General features: G+C 52.1%; 1 long non-coding RNA gene across 1 annotated transcript; it reads left to right on the top strand.

Annotated features, from left to right (window-relative positions):
• The first annotated feature begins 2,484 nt into the window (after positions 1 to 2,484).
• On the top strand, positions 2,485 to 3,833 carry LOC140213506 (uncharacterized). Its single transcript, XR_011890359.1, has 2 exons — positions 2,485 to 2,778; positions 3,561 to 3,833. It is a non-coding gene; the product is annotated as an uncharacterized lncRNA (long non-coding RNA).
• The last annotated feature ends 2,382 nt before the right edge of the window (positions 3,834 to 6,215 follow it).

Genomic DNA, 6,215 nt, shown 5'->3' with positions numbered 1-6,215 from the left:
TCGTGAAGGTACTCATTTGCGCCCCATTTGCTGTAGCTTTTGACTGCTGGGGGCGAGCTCCACCACTGGAAAAGCTGGCGCCGCCGTCGGCGTGACGTGGCATGAGGGATCACGTGGACACAGCGGCCGCGTCGGCTGCTTCGGAAGCGCCGAATCGTGCTGAAAACGAAAGTCTGAAGTCCCACCTGCGCTGCGGTTCTGACTAAGCGGGGAGGTTTTTCCGCTTCGGGTGTCTGCCCGACAACACCTGGACGCCCTACGATGGGTATAGTGGCTGCCTCTGAAGGTGTCCGACATGGTAGGCAACTGCTCGGTGCCGCAGTGCCGGACGTACGCAACGGAGCCCGGTGTCAGCTTTATCCACACGCAGCCGCACTACAAGGAGCTGCGTGAAGCTTGGATCGCGAAGCTTAGAACCGGCAAGCAGTGATAGGCTGCCACTCGGATGTGCAGCAAGCACTTCCGCGAGGAGGATTTCTGATACGGCGTCGGTACTGCGATGTTCGGTGAGTAGCAGAAAGCGCGCACTGACGCTCGCCCGCGCACGCTGCCCGGCTAATGTCATGACGATTTGGTCTATGAACTTGTTGATGCTAGATGCTGGCAAGTTCCTTGGAATGGAAAGGAAACGGTAAAAGTCACATTAAGAGAAGGCATGACATGTGCTCATATATGTTCGTGTTAGCACAAAACAATTAATGCATAGTGGATTCAGAAAAAGAAGTAGCGGGAAATTGCTCGCTGAGAAGATCGATAAACATACGTTTGCATGCAACTTAAGAAATGGTGATATTGAAATGTCTAAGAATTCAGAAGAAACGAAAAAAAAATATATTGAATTATCGCAACGGGTATACATCATGCAGAAGTCGCCGCGGGCGTCGAAGTCTCTATAACGAAATTATTTTTGAACAGCTCCGATGGCGTCCACGCAATAATGGTTGCTTGCGTAATTCCAAATGCTCATATGTTGTGGCCTAAAGCTCACGGCACGGTGCGAAAAAGCGCTCGCAGCGAAAGCGAAACATTGTGCGCGGACGTGCATGCAGACGCGCAGTCGGTCGCTGCGAACCCGCGCGATCGCTGCATTCAGGCTTCATTCTGTTATGTACCATTTGGTTATACAGACACTATAAGAGCATATTTCACATAGTTTGCGCTAGATATTGCCGACCTTTCACGCGAGAAGCCGGTTCGGGGAACTACAGCGCATTCGGTAAAGAGATGCTGTCTGTAAAACCATCTGCACTTCCTGTTTGCCGAAGATTATTATTTGAAAGTAAAAAAAAAAAACTTACGTTTCGAGAGCACTTACCGTAATGTCCAAGAGGGCTCACGCGTGGCGTTTTTATTGGACGCCAACAGCCAAACTATGCGGAGCGCGCCGCGTTATCCCCCCCTGCCACACGAGCTATAGGCGCTTCCGACAGATGGCGACTTCGCAAGTCCTCGCCCCCAGTATACAGTGCGGTCCGTTTCCCTGCGCACAGGTGAGCCGATATCGTCGCTGTTTCTAGCCGCACACTTTGCCACAACAAACGTGGCACACTTCCGGGGAAACGCTGATATTCTTCAACGCACGGCCGATCACAGAACACCACGTGGTTCACGTTCGCTAGAGAAAAAGGCCAGCGTTTCCAGGTTTTAATCACGCAGTTTTCCACCCGCCGATGGTCTCCGACACACAAATCTGGCCGAAAGGCCGACCCGCGTCGGCCACGTCTGTAGATTCGCACCGCCTTCTCTATGTCGGCATTCCATGCGCTTGCGTATCTAGTTTCCTTTCCTCCCGCTCTCCTATGGTGGCGGTCCCTTCGTAACTTCACTAAAACCCCTCAAACTTCGTAAAGTAGTGACACTCTCCTCATCCACCTTCACTCCTCCTCGTTTCTCCTCTCTTTCACGCTCCCTCCTCGACCGTGGCGCCGCCTACACTGCTCGAGCGTAGCAAGTGCGCCAACATGCGCTCCTCGCCACTCCGTAGACGCTTCTCGAGCAAAAATGGCGCTGATGCACGGCGCGAGGGCCCATGTGATGCTATTAGGCCAATAGCGACGCGGCGTCAGTCTCGGCCAGAGCGCGCGAGGAGGAGGCGGCATTCTTCAAAGCGTGGCAGTACTTTACAAAGTTTAAGGGGCTTTAATCTTCACGCCTGTCTAGCTTCCTCCGGCTCCTCGGGGGACGGTCCCGTCGTCTCCACGCGCATGACCACAAACCTGTGTGCTTACTTTTCATCGCGATGACCACCGATCAAGACAATAAATGAATTCGTACCTTTGGTAAGAATTATGTGTCTCCTCTGTGTCATGTGCTGAACAGCTTGGCTTGGTCGTGCACGTTCACAAAGTGGAATGGGTCATGATTTTACAGCGGAGCTGTTAGAACCTCGCTGGGTTTCTCTCGACGTTCGCAGCTTCGCCGAGCTGGGGGACAGTGAGTGAAAGCCGAGTATAGACGAGGCAACCTAAAGTTTGCCCGCGCGGCACCAGCGCCGAATGCTCCCCTAGCGGACCGATGGAAGTTTCGAGGGTCGTCGCTGCGCTAGCGCGCGCCCGTGTTCTGTACGGCGGGAGCGCTCGTGCGCGTGGTTTTTGCGATGCCGAGTACGACCTCATCGGCCAGGAAAGGTGGCACGCAATACTGATGTGTTGTTGATTGCCACAGCAGCCTCGAAAACACGAAAGGTCGTACGCCGCCCGTGAAGTTCTACAGATTTCCTGGGAAGTGGTACGAGAAGGACAGACGACAAGCATGGATAACTGCAGTGCGCCGAGTAAAGTAAGTCTCATACTTTTGCATTCGCGTGTAATATCTTGAAAGCGGAATAGTCATATGCCTGTTTTTAGTGCACGGCCGTTTGTTTAGTCGTGTCGCGTTGTTGAATTGTGGTGGCATCCGCCGTTTGTCAGCGGTAAATGCATGCGTGTTGCGCCGCTAAGCTCTACGACGCGTGCTTGATTCCCAGCCACGGTGGCCGCATTTCGATAGGGGCAAAATGCAAGAACACCCTTGTTACCGTGTGCTTTGATTTTTCTGCACGTTAAAGAACCCCCAGAGGTTAAAACTATTCCTGAGACTCCCCATTACAGCGGGCCTCATAATGATTTCGTGGTTTTGGCATGGTTTTGGCACATAGAACCCCCGAATTTATTTGATTGCACTGTGCCTTCCCTCGCGATCGGCATGGACGAGCTCAAGAGAATTATTTCCCTTTTCCAAATGCTGCAACTTAAATTACTAGTTGCACAGGTAACGAAAGGGGCCGCGCGCTACTTTTGTGTGGTAGCAGACCGTATTTAATGCAAGCCGCGGTCGTCGCGTGCGTAGGGAAGCGGCAGATCGGAAAGCAGCCGCTCGAGACGTGCGCGTTATGGTTGTTGTTTGCCCATGCTTTCTAAGTATCTAAGTGTGCGAGTATCATAACTTGTAGTGGTACCACTCTTGTAGAATAATATATGCACACAATCACAGGAACGTTACCTTTGCAAACATATTATTGGGAGTAATTTAATCCCCACAACGAATAGGCACACATACTGTTTCATTTATATGCGATGCAGATGGAAGCGGCGCCAAACAGACCAATGGCAATCACAACAGTCTTCTCAGCAGTTAGCACCACCGGGACATGTGCTTTCGTACTGCAGCGACACAGCTCTTGAGCAGCAGCAAGACACGTGTGAAACAGACTCCAGAACATGCCTTTGTGAAGTGACGGAACCGTCAAGAAGCAGCCCAATGGATCTGCACTCATTGAGTAGTATGACAACAGAAGTTCCTGCTGCCAGTGTGACTTATGTTGTAATTGAAATAAAAGTGGCTAAATTTCTGAACATGGTGCGTGCCTCTAACTCGACGTCGTCTACGATCTCGTCGGACACCTGTGACACGCACTTGGCTTTCACTCTCACATCACCGTCCACAATTTGTTCAACGCCGTACACGTTCGGAAGCAGACGCTTCCCTATCGTGAGGTGGCCGCCACGAAAAAAACCTGTCGGCGTCGGCAACCTTCTTGAAACCGCACGGCAATCGTTGCATCGCTGTTGCGCAAGCAGGCGATCTGCCGCCGTCGAAAACGGAGCGCCGTGAGAACGAGCAGCGAAGAAAAGCGCGGACGGCACAATGTAAACAAAGCGGAGACTGCGCCACGACGCGACCGCGCTGCTTGGCGTTTCCACATTGGGGCGCTGTCAGGAGGCGCAGTAGCGCCGCCTGGCCATGGTTTTCTCGTCTATAAAAATAGCATCGCGCAGCATAGCGAAGCGGCGAGGGCGGGTGGACTCTAGCGGGAGAGAAGGAGCGGCGCGTACGCGAGCGATGAAATGCATGCCCTCTCCTGTGGCGCGTGAGGCAGGGGGGTCAGGCGCGAGGGAGGAGGGGGCGTTCTTCTCCAGCGGCTGCTAGGGTGCTTCGATATCTTGCCGCTCCGTACAGAGCGGAGACGACCGCGGCGTCTACTGCGGCGTTGGCCACGCGAATCGCGGACATCGTAATAGACGTCCTTGGCGGATGCCGTAGGGACGCGTTGCCGGCGCTCGTGTGTCTTGTGTGCGGTTTGGCACCACATTACTGGCCTTCCCCCAGCTTCGCTGGTCTCGACAGCCGAGCCACGCATAATTGTTTCTCTTCCTGAAAGCTCAATTCTCTATCTACCTTGTACCGCTACTTATATGCACGTAACGGATCCGATCGTATCACTCTCATCCCTGCCTTTTTTTCACCAATGCGCTTAACGTTTCTTGCTTATCTCGACTGCTGACCGGTTGATGCTTCCATCTACTCAAATCCAAACGCTTCTGGAAGGTGTACGTTATCTGCGGGTCTCACTGGGTGACCCCTTCGTATTCCATTATGATGCGCTGAGTTGTCTCCGCATTTTTGCTGCAGCATACACATGCCTGATCTAGTTGCGAATATTTGCTCCGGTATGTTTTTGTCCTCAGACAACCAACTCCGGCCTCAAGTAGCAAGGCACTTCACTTCGTGTTATCGTACAGATTTCCCCTTCTAATTTCTTCCTTCTCATTCTTGTAAACCTCCATGGTATTTTTTTCTTTCCGTTCTTTCCATCCAATTCATGCACTGGCTCTGTGTCTCTCACTTTCTTTCTGATGACTCTTGGTTGTCTAGTAACATTTTCAATTACCCTATACTTGGTTTCCAAGATGACTCTTGGTTGTCTAGTAACACTTTCAATTACGCTGTACTTGGTTTCCAACATTCTTGGCCTCTTGCTCCATTCTGTGTCCACGCTTTTCAGCATGGACACAAAACCAAGCAATGTGCGACTGTACCACGTAGAAGACAGGCGGAGGCTGTGTTTTGCCAACCAGGGTCACTGCACCTGCGCCAGTGACGTCACGCTGTGACGTACCCCAGGAGAGGTCTGCTCTCACCCTCAAATCGCTCAGGAAAAGTGTTTCATCGACTTCAACTAGAGGTTGAATCGTCTTCCAACTTTTTTGTTTCTTCCTCTTTTTGTCAGGCGGTGCATTCCCAGGGGCAGTAATACATTGCGCGTTCTGCATTGGGTGATTTACCGAGATCACGTGCCATAATCGATGAAGTTGCGTGCAGTGTACGTTACCCAGAGGCATTTCTGCGTGTGACCGTGGCTTTCTGGCTCGAAGCTGTTTAAAATTCGTACGGAAACGCACCTGTTAGATTCCTTGTAGGCACTGATAAGTTCCCATGCGTAAAGTCAAGCAATCTCACAGTGCTTGCTGCTGTAGGGGACAGCTAGCACGGTTCCCACGAGGACTACCAAGGCGAGGGCGACGAGCCGCGACTGCATTCTGCTGTACTGGAAAGTGTGAAGCTCCGAGACACTGCACCGGCTGTATCAGCAGCTGCCCTGCAAGAGCGCAAAGAAATTCGAGCGTGAGCGTTACCAGTATCGAGCGGACCTATGGCGTGTACTCGGGTGGTCGTTTCACGGCGCTCTGGCAACTCTACAGAAGTCGGGTAAATGATCTTGCAACTAAGAATTACTCCGAACGTAATTGGGTATCACTGATGATAACGAAGCAAGATTATGACTTCCACGTGTTATTCTTGCAATACAGCTTTGAACCACCCTCGGAACAGGTCCACAAAGCCATCCAAACGACCACCCGAGTACGCCATTAGTTCCTAGAAACATGCGCCGAGCACGAGGTGCTCGGCGCATGCGCCGTGCAATCTCTCCTGGACATGCGCCGAGCAATCTCCTG

The sequence above is a fragment of the Dermacentor andersoni genome, chromosome 10, assembly GCF_023375885.2.
Source record: "Dermacentor andersoni chromosome 10, qqDerAnde1_hic_scaffold, whole genome shotgun sequence".
Lineage (NCBI taxonomy): Eukaryota > Metazoa > Arthropoda > Arachnida > Ixodida > Ixodidae > Dermacentor > Dermacentor andersoni.
Note: the sequence above shows the minus strand (reverse complement) of the source record. Positions and strands in the feature narration are given on the sequence as shown.